The sequence below is a fragment of the Chelonus insularis genome, unplaced genomic scaffold, assembly GCF_013357705.1.
Source record: "Chelonus insularis isolate UGA/USDA-ARS -01 unplaced genomic scaffold, ASM1335770v1 contig_128_pilon, whole genome shotgun sequence".
In the NCBI taxonomy this organism is placed as follows: Eukaryota; Metazoa; Arthropoda; class Insecta; order Hymenoptera; family Braconidae; genus Chelonus; species Chelonus insularis.
The window spans coordinates 390,822-404,456 of NW_023276368.1; the positions used below are offsets into that span (position 1 = coordinate 390,822).

Below are 13,635 nucleotides of genomic sequence, written 5' to 3' on the forward strand. Positions count from 1 at the left end.
AATATAATAAAAATGAATATTTATCAATAAATTTGACTTAATTATTTATCAAATATATAGAAATTCAGATGATTATTGATGTTCTGCACAAAAAATTGACAAACAAGAAAAAATTTAAGAATTTTCAAGTTTCAACTTTGAAAACTTAAAAGTTACTAGAAAACAGTTGGCAGCGCTGTAGGTGAACAGGGCACGGCTTGTGGTGTTTCATCTGCTCAGTCAAGAAACTCGGCTGCATCGAACCACTACAACGAGTCAAAACAGTCGGGCAGTCTGGATGAACGCTTAATTATTTTTCTTCTTCTCTTTCTCCCTTTCTAAACTTCTGGCTCCGTTCATTCAATCAGTGTTGACAATTCAAGCATTATTATGATATCATCAGGTCCTCACACCTGTACTTATTAGCCTGTTTATATTAAAAACAAAAATATTTCTCCTGTTTATAGTTCTCAGTGGGAGTGTCGTGTTTCATATAGTGGTTTCGTTCATGCTGTCGCAGTTTCCTCGTGTGTTTCTATGGCCGCGAGAAGTGTGAGGCCTACGTGTCGTCGTGACAATTGGCACGACTATGCAATCAGTTAATAATTCTTAAGACTGCAGTAATTAAACCCATGTTTTTTTGGTGAAATAAATCAGTGTTACTTATAAACAATTACGATCATAAAAGAGGAAAATTCCATAATTTTTTTTTTTTAAACTGTGAAAAAAATAAGAGAAAAACTAAACAACTTGATCACGCGGGCGTTTCCTGTGGCATCCTTGTAGTTAACTCCAGAACAGTTTGCAAAGGTTTTTTTCTAGTGAATGTGACGAAATCTTATACTCATGACCTACTGACAAAAGGGTTTCAACATCAATTATGCACTTGGAATAAAAACAGCCATTCGGATTCATTATCAACATTGTGCCCTATTTTTCTTTAAGGATAATCTTCTAATTCCATAGTTCATGATGCCAGAAAAAATGTTGTAAGTATCAATAAACATTTGTTATATTATAAATTATATTTTAAATAATTTTTTCATCTATCTGTACGATGTTTTACGTGAATATTAAGTAGAATAGTAAAACCCTAGACACCTGCCGACGGCATGGTATTGTCTCTTACTCCTTAGGATGAGTAGCCGTCGACTAAGAGCATAACAGACTTGGCATATTGCCCGATTTGTCTCTTAAACATTTATCAGGCTATAAAAATTTTTATAATGATTAGAAAGCTAAATTCAATTTCTTACTTTGTTGCAAATTTGATAAACAAAAAATTAAAATAACTCGCTGATGACAACAAATGAATATGATAAATCACATCGCATTTAGACTGAGAGAAAAGAATAAGGATCCTTTTGATAGATTAATGGCTTCCGTTTTAATCTATAAATAAATATAGAAAAATATTTTTTTCATACAAATGCTAATTTAAAATATATTTTCTATACAAATAATTGTACTGATTCTCTCAGATTAAAATTATCGCCGGCTAATCTTCCTCAATATAATAAATACCTTCGCGTATACTCTTAATTAATAAATGATAAAATTGTAAAATTGTTGCATGAGCACGTTAGAGCATAAGAATTTTTAAAAATAAAGCAGTTGTACATTTTTAGTTGCTTCCGCCTGCTTTATCGCTTATCTATATTTCCATCGCTCTCGTTATAGGATTTATGATCGCAAATTCTTAGAACGAGTCTTGTGTCTAGTGACTAGTCTAGTCTTTTGATAAAAATTGGCCCTCAGATGAATAAAATAAAATTCACCTTTCTCATATTCTTTAGTGGTTATAATAATTACAGATTTCCATTTACAGGAAATTTTCTTTACCCTCTTTACGGTATTTTCATTTTTTAATCTCTTCTCGTATTCTCCCTTTTCCTCCCATTGGCTCTCTCTTATTCCATCTTTCTCTCTTTCTTTCTCTCGACTCTCGCAATTTTTTGCTCATGATAAAATACAACGCATAAACCGCTTACGATCGCTTGCACGTGATATAAAGTAGTTCAGGGATTCCGGCGGTTACCTTTTCGGTCGACTCCTTCACCGGAATTCACCAAGTAATTCGGCTCCTACAACGGGTGTGATCAAGTGTCCCATAAAAAAATAAACAGCCTATAATTATGTATCAAATTTGATAATTTATTGCTAATATATACCACTCTATTTATCAATTATACGACTGTGAAGAAAACTTGAAGATGCTAAAAAATGAAATTCAGATGAGTTTGAAGCTTTATCATTTGTCCGGGCATTGACCGCCAATTCTCAAGCTATTAACTGATATATGAATCGCGGTTGCATCCTATTGAGAGGTGGCTTATTAAGGTCAAATGACTGACAAGATTAGTCTTGTAGCCTGCGAATGAGAACTCGATCAGGGATTTTTTATATACTTGTCAAGTGTTTATATGAGTTTTATTACATTTATTTTTGACTCAGTTACCTTTCTGTTGAATATATTATAATTCATGTGAGATGAAATTACAAAATTTTATTGTTGCTTATAATAATTTGAAATCTGACAATAAATGTTGATAAATTTATCTTTAATTATTTTATTAATATCATTTATTTTTGTCGTATTTAAATAAATCTCATATTCTGGATTAAATTCTTCAGATAGATTATTTTATTTATCTACTTGTTTTGTTTTTAAATAAAATAAATCTTTAATCTGGTTGTAATTAATTAATAAATTTTTAAGGATATTTTAAAATAAATTTTCAAAATCTTTCCATTTGAATGGGTAGAAATATTTACAAGGTTTTTCTTTTTTTATGGATTTAGTGATATTAATATTTATTAATAAATATAATATATAAATTTCCAAAAATGTGATTTTAAAATGAAGTAGGTCATGGCGTGTCTCTTTGGAAAAGCTCGACACTTGCGCCAGGCATCCATTTTGCCAATACATTCACACATGATGCAGGAAGCGAATTACATCTGTTGCAAAACTTTGTTCAACATTGAAGTATAATATAAGAACTTTGTAAAGTTTTGATGATTTTTTGTTTTGTATTTCTACGTTTTTGATTCTTCTCTAAAGTATTTTAAACAATATGACGTCATTATATATAATCATATTGCTATTTTATTCTTTTAATCTCTATTTTATTCTATTAAATATATATATATAAAACTTGATAAATATTATTATCTACAAACAGTAGAATATTCCATGAATATTTATACATTAATTTAATTGATTTTCCAATATAACCTGCAGATGATGAAAAATTCTTGATAAAAATGTTAATCACGCAATTCTTCACTGTTACATCAATAAAGTAGGATATTTTTTTGTTAAATATAAATGAAATTCTTAAACCATAGATTCAATCAAAATCTCAAGATTTAACCATTAAATATAAAATATTTCATAGATAATATTTACTAAACTTATTTTATTATAAAACAAAAAATTAAATAAATAGAAAATTATCATTTAATAACGAGTTCTTTTTGCATTTTATATCTAGATGTTTCATAAAAATTGCGTATTGCTTAAGATAGATTAGATTGAGTTCAATATTCATACATCAGGTTCATGGATATTGCACCAATTAAATCAATCAAGATACAGGTGTATAAATGAATTTTGATAAAGGCAAAAGTGTTATGGAAATACAGTAAACATTAAATGTAAAAATTGGCGTGTGATTGAAAGTACCAGACGAGTTTGAGCAACGAACAAAAGCGTGTGTTTTCGAACTACAGATTACATGGGAGATGGTGTGGTGGGACGAGGAAGGATCTAGAGGGAAACCGCCTCCATCCCTCGTTCCATTCTCCCTGATGGTCTCATCCAACATTCGAATAGTGAAAGAGAACAGAAAAATAAAAGAAATCCTGAGTGGAAGGTATAAAAAAAATAAAATACCTGTCTCGTTTGTTTCTTTTTTTTTTTATTTCTTGTATTCGATATTTAAATTTCATTTACATGTAATGAGCTCAATGAATATGGTGGTGTGAAAAATACGACTTCTGGATCGTGAGAGATTCCTTGTTGATTTTAAACAATTATATTCTGATAGGAATGAATGCACTAGTATAAATGCAATAAATATACATATGTTGACAAAACTGTTACGAAATCGTACTATTAAATAACGAATTATGAATATATAAAAATATTTCTTAATTATTTATATATTTTTACAATTATTTTTAATATTAGTTATTATTTTATTTAAAAAATATAAAAAAAAATTCTCTATGTCACTTTTGATTAAATTATATTATAAGTAATGCTAATTAAATGTCAATTTTAATATAAAAAAATCTATTTAAATTTTTAATTATAATTCACGAGCTCTTATTGTTGAATAAAGTATTTATTTTATTTTTTAATTGCATGTTTATACATTTGAAATTAGTGATAATTCAAGTATTGACACTGCTATGTCAAGGTTCTTCAAATAATGTTAAATTGATGATAATAATAATAACAAAAAGTTCTAATTTAATACCTAAATAAAATTGTTATGACAATTAATCGTTAATTTATTTTATTAAATTTTTTATAGTAAACTATTCAATTTTAGAATAAAAATTTAGATAAATTTATCTAAAAAAAAAAACATAATTTCAATTAATCTTTAAATTGAAAATAAAATACTATGAGTTTATTAAAATAATCAACTTTAAATAAAGCTGTTGTCTATTGTCGTTTTTTTTTTATTTTTATTTATTTCATATGTATTCTTTTGTTCATATATATATATATTAAAGGTTATTAACGAGAATCCCATTGAGTTGATGGACATAATATTGAGTTACGACAGCACTTTGTACAACGTAATGTTCGATATATTGTTAGCTAGATTTAACTGTATAGCAACACACGAATATCCTTCGAATGTCAGTTAGGTTAGTATCTAGCTATCATTGACTATCTATATAAATGATTATTAAGAACTCATATAAGTCTTCATAAAATTTACCATTGGTCTGATCTTGACAATTTATTTTCTAACAAATAAAAAAAAAAAAAAAACTGCGGGTGCAATAAAAAAAAAAATAGATACTGTGTTGAAGTTATATGTTGCAGTATAAAAATAAATTATGTAAAATACATTGGAGATCCGTTCCAATGTATAAAATCGTATTTTTACTCAGATTTATCTCATTTATATGCACATATCTAAGGTCTATAAATCATATAAAATAATAAAATAAATTTATTGATTTTGTTCCAATATTCAAGTATGCATTTATTTCAAGTACATTTGGTTTAAACATCTGATTGATCATAGTCATGCTTAATTCCTTTAACACGTCATAATTAATGATTTTACTTATTTTATAATTACTTTAATGTTTTTATAAAATATTTTAAACAATAAATCAATTTATAATTATGTAGTATTTATTCTAAAGTCGTTAATGAATTTATTGGATTTAAATAGATTTTAGAAATGTGTATTTTAGTTTTGTTTTTTGGTAATAGAAAATATCATAAAATATGCACAATAATATTTTAAATGTGGATGACATAATGAAACAAGTCATTATTAATCTGCAATGATTATTTTATCATTATGATAATTTTACGATTTCATAGAATTTTGGTTAAATAAATTGATAAAAGAATCTGATCAAAGGTCGAACAAGGTAATATTTTTTTTTTCTTCGATTTCTTGTCATACTTTGAGCAAAATATTGCCGAATCATTGACTACCTACACTTGTGTATGCTTTAAGACTTAAATTCTCCACACTACCAAGATGTACGTGACCACTTCCTTCCGACCAATGGCAGAAATACATCGGTAGTAGTCCTTTCCAATCGTTCTATGTTCCAAGCGATTGACTTTTTAAAGTAAATTATTATTGTCTATTTCTTGCTGTAAATCATGGAAAATTTTTCTAAAATTCATCATTCTTTTTATTTTGAACTCTAAGCTTAAAAATTGTCGAATAAAAAAAGCTGTAAGCAACAAGACATATGTTGGATTTTGGTAGAAGTTATAAATTTTTGGATAATGCATTTGGGTAAAGTTCTGTAAAGTTAGGAGTCTAGATCAAGTCTTTATAGATGTTGAAACTGTTATTGATGTTATCGATGTCTCGAACGGTTCAAAATACCAATGACTTTAAAACGTTATTGGGTGTGTTATGTACATGTTATATATAAACATAAGTATATGAATGTACAAGTGTTATAAACTGATTCAAAGTTAAAAGAGTGTAATGATTGAAAAAACAAAAAGGTGATCATTAGTGTGTTAGAAAAGTGCATTAACCTGTCAGACAATTATTTAAAAAGTTTGCAAGGTAAATAGGAAATAAATAATGAAGGAAAGTAGAGTAAGTTGAGTCTCTTTTTCTTGAAGGAAGCTGGACAAAATAATCTGTTTGAACGCTAAGCAAAGTGGAGCCTGGAGGTTTGTTTTCACGGTATAGCAGGAGGGGGGTTTACGTTGTACAAGAAAGGGCAGAATGACTGTGTGGGTCGACCACAGCTGTGGACTTTACACAAGGGAGATTGTATAGGGTAGTAGACTGATGGTCGAGCAGGAAAAAAAATAAAATGCAAAAGGGGAGAGAAAAATGTACAAGAAGGATAGGAAATGAAAGGGATGATGTGATGATGTGAATATTTGCTTTTATATACAAGTACAAATATAAATAGAAATCATGGTAAAAAAATTTTTTAATTATGCCTTTATCGAGACAAAAAACTAATCTTCTAATTATCTACAGTTATTTCATACTTTTTTTGAAATTTTTTTTTTTTTTTTTTTTTTTTTTTATATTTAAATGAAATAATTCTATTTTTAATTAATGACCTTTGTTATTTTTAACTCTACTCTACATGTTTTCCTTTTTTTATACTTATGAAAAATTGAAGGATTTCTAGACTTATTTGTGGAGATGAAATTCTTTTTAATGATTATAAATAGAAAATGAAAGTGTTGATGATTATTTTTTTTTATTTTTTTTATTGTTGTTGCTAAGTTGATATCAACAGACGAATCGTAGTCTGGTTTGGATGAGATGTTTCAACTTTTATATGGTCAGACGAGAGACAAGATGTAATGAAGATCAAGTTGCGTTGTATTATATGTATATGTCTTGATATTAAAGCGAATATAATATGTCTATAAAACTATGTAAAGTATCTCGAGGACGTCTCTCAGCTTTAACTTGAGAGAAAAATCGAAAGTTACGATTCAATGAGTTGTTTCTCACACTTTATTATTGTTATTATAATTTATTTAACCAAACCTATATTGAGTACGAGTTGTAGTAATAAAACATTCTCAGGTGCTTTTGACGTGAAAAATGTACACAATTAAGAAAACTTTATCAACTTTCAAGAACTACAGGAAATAAATACTATCATTTTTTAATCAGTTTCCTTTTTTATGCTACAAAAATATTTTTTGAATAAAGAAACTTTATTCGTACTTAGAATAAATTATCATTAAAAATATTGTTTTTTTAAAATTGAATTTCAATTTCTAAAATAGAAAAGTGAAATGAATTTTTTATTATGTATTTTATGATTCTTCAATTTATTATGATCAAAAAAAAGCTCATAATTATCATGTAATAATAATAACAATCATTATTATTATAATATTATTATTATTATGAACAAAAAAAAACTAATAATTATGATATAATAATAATTATTATAATTTTTTTATTATTATTATTATGATTAAACTATGTTAGGAATGTAAAAAAACATTTCTAGTTTTATAAAAATTTAAAATAAAAATAAAAATGACTTTTTCTGATCAAAAAACACAGATTAAACGACTAAAATCTTTCTAGAAGATAATAAATGAATAATTCAATCCATTTCAATTTCCAATGTTCTTACGTGAAGAAAAACTTTTCATCATTTTTTTTTTTTTGACCTTTTTTAATTAAAAATCAATTGAGATTTTTTTCTCAAAAACTTTTCCAGAGGGTTTATGTTGGATTACGTTCTATAGACCATCGGAAAATGAAATGAAAGACAAAATGGGGTGTACGTTAAGGTAGATCTAGACCAACATGTAGACTGTATGTATATATATGTGTGTGTGTGTGTATATCTACAGTAGATATATAGAATGAATAAAATATAAATCTTGGTCGTAAAATTGACGGATTAACACGATGCGGTTTCTCCAGCAAAACCGAGAGTAACAGTATCTAAACGTGGTAAAAGGAACGATGCGATTCGCACGCCCACTGAGAGAAGACGAGGCTCATCGTCCTCAGAGTTTCGTTCCATGCTGCTGGTGCTGCTTCTCTTTTAAAGCTGCGGGTGTTCAGTGTTTCTCAATGTGTGGAGAAAAGCAACGTCTATATAAGTAGTGTTCAAGTAACGGCATAACAGCGGTTCTCTCTTCTAACTGCATCCCATTTAACTGCACTTTTCTTACCTAAACTTTCCTCATATATTTTTTTTTCAACATTATTATCATTATCAGATGTTAATCACGCAGCAGCATATTGCGGAAATAGTTACAAGGTATTAACAGAGGTATTATTTTATATATAAAAAAAAAATATATATAAAATAATGACAATAATTATGATGTCAAGTTAAATGAGTTCAAAAAATTTTACTCTTGTTGGAACTAAAACTACGCGGTAATTTTGGAGCTAGGAAGTGTAACTAAATCTCGAAGCCTTTGGCACGCAGTTTCGTATACCTGGAGAGAGTATGAGTTTAGCTTGGGCCATAGCCAATGCTCTTTGCATTTTATCTTTTTTTTTCTTTTTTTTTTATACTCGCTCTCTTTTCTTCGTGTTATCCCTCACGTTCCATTTGCCGCTCCAAAGATGTTACGATAATATCACATATTTTTTACTCCAAATTTTTTGTTTAGTTCTAGTCATTTTGAAGCTGTTGTTAATATTCGCTTCGTAGTTTTGGTAGATTTATTTATTTCTGATGGTATATTTCATTTTATTGTTAAATCAATATATTTTGCATTGGAGAAAGAGTATGAATTTTTATCATCATTTTGGCTTTTTCAAATTTTTATTCTTCGTAAACATAGAATTGAAATAAAGTGTAGTCAAATTTCTAGTTATTGATTTCTTCAATTTTATCATCATTTTTTGAAGAAGAAAAAAAGAATTATTTCAAATGATTGAAAAAAATATTAGGATTTAATAAAAATAAATAAATAAAATATTTAATATTATGATATTTAAATGATAAACCTTATCATTATTATTTAAATGTCTCGATTTAATTGGGAAAATTTGAAAAATAATTTAATCTCTAATAGAAGTAAAAAAGCTCAATAAAAATATATTTTAGAGATTATTATTTAACAAATTTAATATACATATGTTTATCTATTGTACAGTTATTAGCTTTATATGGAAAGATGTTTTACTTGGAGCTTACTGTTTATCCAAGTAGACATCCATTACTTATCTACACACTTGCATCTATTTTATCCATAATAATGTTAAACGACTGTATGATAGTGTTTACTATTGGTAAAATAAATATTTTACTTTTCAAACAAATAAGAAAATGATAAGGTATTATTTTCTCTGTTTATCATAAAGTACAAAAAATTGACATAAAATATTTTAAATTCAATTTCAAAGGTCCTTTTTTTTTATTATCAGTCATTTGATGAAAAATGATGATAAATAATTGAAAAAATTAATTAAAATAATTCCAAATAATTTTGAATTATTTTATTTTTCATATGCACGTCAGTTGTGATGAGAAAAGAATATCAATGGATATTTTGCAATTATTTTTAATTGAGATGTTACTATGATTATGGTCATATTCTCCTTGTCTTTGTGTGATATGTTTCATATAGAGACAAGCGATCCCCTTGGCTCGCTTAAATGGTAAGAGCATCGAGGACAACATGAGGGAACGTACGCCATCGGCGGACGACACCCCTAAAAGGGCCCCGCCTGCACCGCTCAGAGGTGAGTGAGTTCTCCTTTTCCCCCTTTTCATCATCGTCAGCTAAATCTCACCAAGAAAAGACTACAATTGGACCTTTTACACCCATAGTTTAGCAATCATTACCATTATTTATCCATTTTGTTTCGATTTAAATTTCTGTTCATTCTATTTTAGCTCCACCTTCTTTAATGTGCTCTTTGATTTGATGTGAGAAACATCTTTGAATATATTCTATCCATTTTAGAAACATATGTCTCGGTGAATTGTCAAGGTACAATTGGCTTAGTTAATCTAATTTATTGTAAAAAGGTTTATTTATGGTATTATAAAATTGCAGAGTGTTTTAGAGATAATTCAAGTTATTGATTAAATCTGAAATGTGATTCTAATTAGAATATTGATATCCAGATGAAGGTTTTTATTTCATTCTTTTTTATAATTCTAAATCAAAACTTCTTTTAATAGTAATGACATTTTAATAATTAATAATAATAATAATAAATAATTTAATCTATAAACAAATTTTTAGAATTTGGTTTTTTTTTTCTATGAATAATATTTCAATGTTATATTATAAATATCGACAACTATGACAGACTTGCGTTAATATTTTGCTCATCTGATTGATAAGATACCTGTACTCTTGACATGATTTACACATTCATAGTAACGTATATGCATGTTATCTTTCAGAAGGACATTTAAATTTTTTTACATTCATTCAGCTAAGCTGAATTTATGTAATCAATAATTTTTTTTCTTTTTTTTTAAACCACTATAAATTTAAGTATTTAGAATCTAAACATTTGAAGAATTTACACTGTTAAATTCCATAAACAAACTGTAGTAATTTTGTAGATAAATTTAAAACGTCTTTTGTCGTTTACTAAAGTGCTATAATTTTTTTTATGGTGTTCAACATTGTCAACAATTGAGAGACATGATTAAACACTAAAAATTATCTTGTTTTATTTTAATGTGTCTTAATATGACGTCACCAAATTAATTAGCACTGTAATCATTTTTATTAAATACACTAAAAGGCTTTAAAAGTGACTACAATGTTAAACAATTGAGTGATGTTATTTTAAAACACTTAAAGTCCATTGAAATAAAACATTTTTAAATTTGAGATTTGCAGTAAAGATATTAGTGGTAAAGAAAATGGATCATGAAAATAATGTGTGTAAAATATAGAAAAGGTTAACTGGTTGTAATTATTAAACAATTAACATCAGATAAAAATAGATACCACCAGAAGGCAACCATTCTATTTTTAACTCACCTATTTTCAGCTCTGACCATCATAAATTCCACCCAACTTTTCACTATTTTCCATTGTAGTTTTATCATTCTTCAAATTGTCTTTTTTAATGTTCACCATAAATGACAGCAAAATTTATGAAACTAAAATTCATCACATCCTAAATGGTTAAAAACAATTTATTAAATATATCACATTCTATAATATTTCCTGAGTGAATTCTTTCAATTATTGTTTGACATAAATACCAAGTATTTCAAACTTTGTTGTAATACAAAATATTGGAAGAAAGTTTTGGATTGAATAACTCGGTAAAAGCTATAATAATTAAAAGTTGAATATTAATAATTTGTAATAAAAGAAAAAATTATTTTAAAAAAAAAAGTAGGCAAAGTATTAAAAGCAAGTTGATATAATGTGAAGGCTGGTTGATAATTCACTTGAAAATATGTAGTCAGATCCTGTAGTGTTGAAAAGTTTTTACCGAATTCCATTACAAAGTTAGATACATTACTTGGGATGAATTCTGTACCATTGCAGACAATTTGTTGATAACTGAATCAGTAAACAGTTTTACTCTACACTTTGGTGATTAAAACCACAACTTTTCACTACTGTTAGGATGAAAAGATACTGTGGAACATGGATGTATTTACTTTTTAGTTGTTCCACCTTGTGGATTCAAGTACATTCATTCTACTAGACCTATTCTTTGTTTATATATTGAATAAAACAAAAAGACATTCTTCTAGTGTATCTTATTTTATTTGTTTTCTTTACATTTTATCAATTGTTGTTGGGTGATAAAAATTATCTAGCATCTTTATTGTAGCATGATTAAAATTATTAGTCACTGCAATAAAAAAAAAATGTTTCATTCATTTTATTTATTGATTAAATAATTCCTATTAAAAAATCAAAATCATTCATTTTTCAAAAGCCTTTCATTCTGCAACAATTGGTAATTGATACATTGATATTTTGATTACATATTGCAAGCACAGCAGAATTTAATTTTTTACTCATACTAATTGTCATGCAATTATATTCTTTATTCATAAAAATTATAACTGTAAAAATTCTGCTATTATTTAACTTTTGAAATCAATAAAATAATTGAAAAAAAAAGGTTAAAACCAGGCCATCTCCACAACTTCTTTATGTTGATATCTAAATGTTGGCAATGATGTTAACAATCTGTTATCAACTACACAGAATAGAATCATTTAGAGCAGTTTGTAGGATCCAAGAATATTTTGTTATTCCAATGATTTGTTTCGATCAAGTTGGCAATCTCATTATTCATGAAGTGTTGAGTATGAGTGAGTGAGATGACTTACACCTCTATATGATGAGTGTAAGGAGAGCTTCAGAATACAGTTTGATACTAGAGTCTTAAAGGTGAAGTCAGAGAGTGACATGTTTGGTGAATAAAACACATGATGATATTAATTACAAGCTTTTTTCTATTTTTTTTTGACTCTTCTAACCTGGTTTATTAACACTGTTTTCTCAGTGTTATAACAACATCAAGTAGCTGTTATACTTGTTTTTTACAATGGAATATGTTATTGTGCACTCTAATATGATAGAGTACATTCTCATGGATGGAATTAAAATTACAGAATATTTGTAGCAGATGTTTAGACAAAATTATTTAGGTGTAAACAAACTCTCTAAAATGAAACAGTGAAGAAAATAATGAAATGGACTAAAAAATCAGTGAATATTCGTTGATTTTGCAGTGTGAATTAAACTACTGTTTGAATCAGTGATATTATATTCACTGATTCTGCAAACTGTTTCATTATTTTTGAAAATATTTATTTATAATTATTTAAAAATAATATTCATTACTTTTCGATTTAAATTTGAAAGAATTTAGTTAATTTAAAGAATTTTTTGTAATACACACATTGTTACAATGAGTTACATAAAGGTCTGTTGATAATATAAGAAAGCTAACAAAAGCTTCTATTGAAGCTTCACTTGTTTAATAAATGAATAAAAAAAAAAATTCGAAAAGACAAATTTGCAAAATAGGCATCATTTGATCTATGTTACTATGCAACTAGTCTATCTCTTTCTTCCAATCTCTTTCTCTTTCTTCTCTCTCTCTTTCCCCTCATGTACTCATTCTCCGTAGGGGATATACGAACTTCCTTCCCCTCTCAGCCCGAAAACCCTCCACCATTTCATAGCGTTTGGTCGATACACTTCACATACACACTGACTCTATTTTTCTCTCTCACTTTATTATTTTTTTTTCTTCTTTCTTTCTCTCAGTACTCACAGTACTTACAAATGTCTCACGAGCTTTCTCAATAGACAATTCGCATACTTGATTCTTTTCTTCTTTACTTATTATTAATAATTTACTGCAATTTATATTCAACTTATTGACCACTAGACTTTTCAATCAAGACTTTTATCTCTTTTGGTTTAAATGTGCCCAAAAATTTAGGGATATTTTTTATTATCTG

The 13,635-nt window shown here is 27.2% G+C and overlaps 1 protein-coding gene across 1 annotated transcript in view; it reads left to right on the forward strand.

Moving 5' to 3' along the window:
• The first annotated feature begins 232 nt into the window (after positions 1-232).
• The window catches only part of LOC118068782 (uncharacterized protein PF11_0213-like), a 35,210-nt gene continuing 21,807 nt past the window's right edge, over positions 233-13,635 (forward strand). Inside the window, exon 1 of the mRNA XM_035086453.1 lies at positions 233-968. The gene's annotated coding sequence lies outside the window, so the exon portion shown is untranslated. The remainder of the gene's footprint in view (positions 969-13,635) is intronic.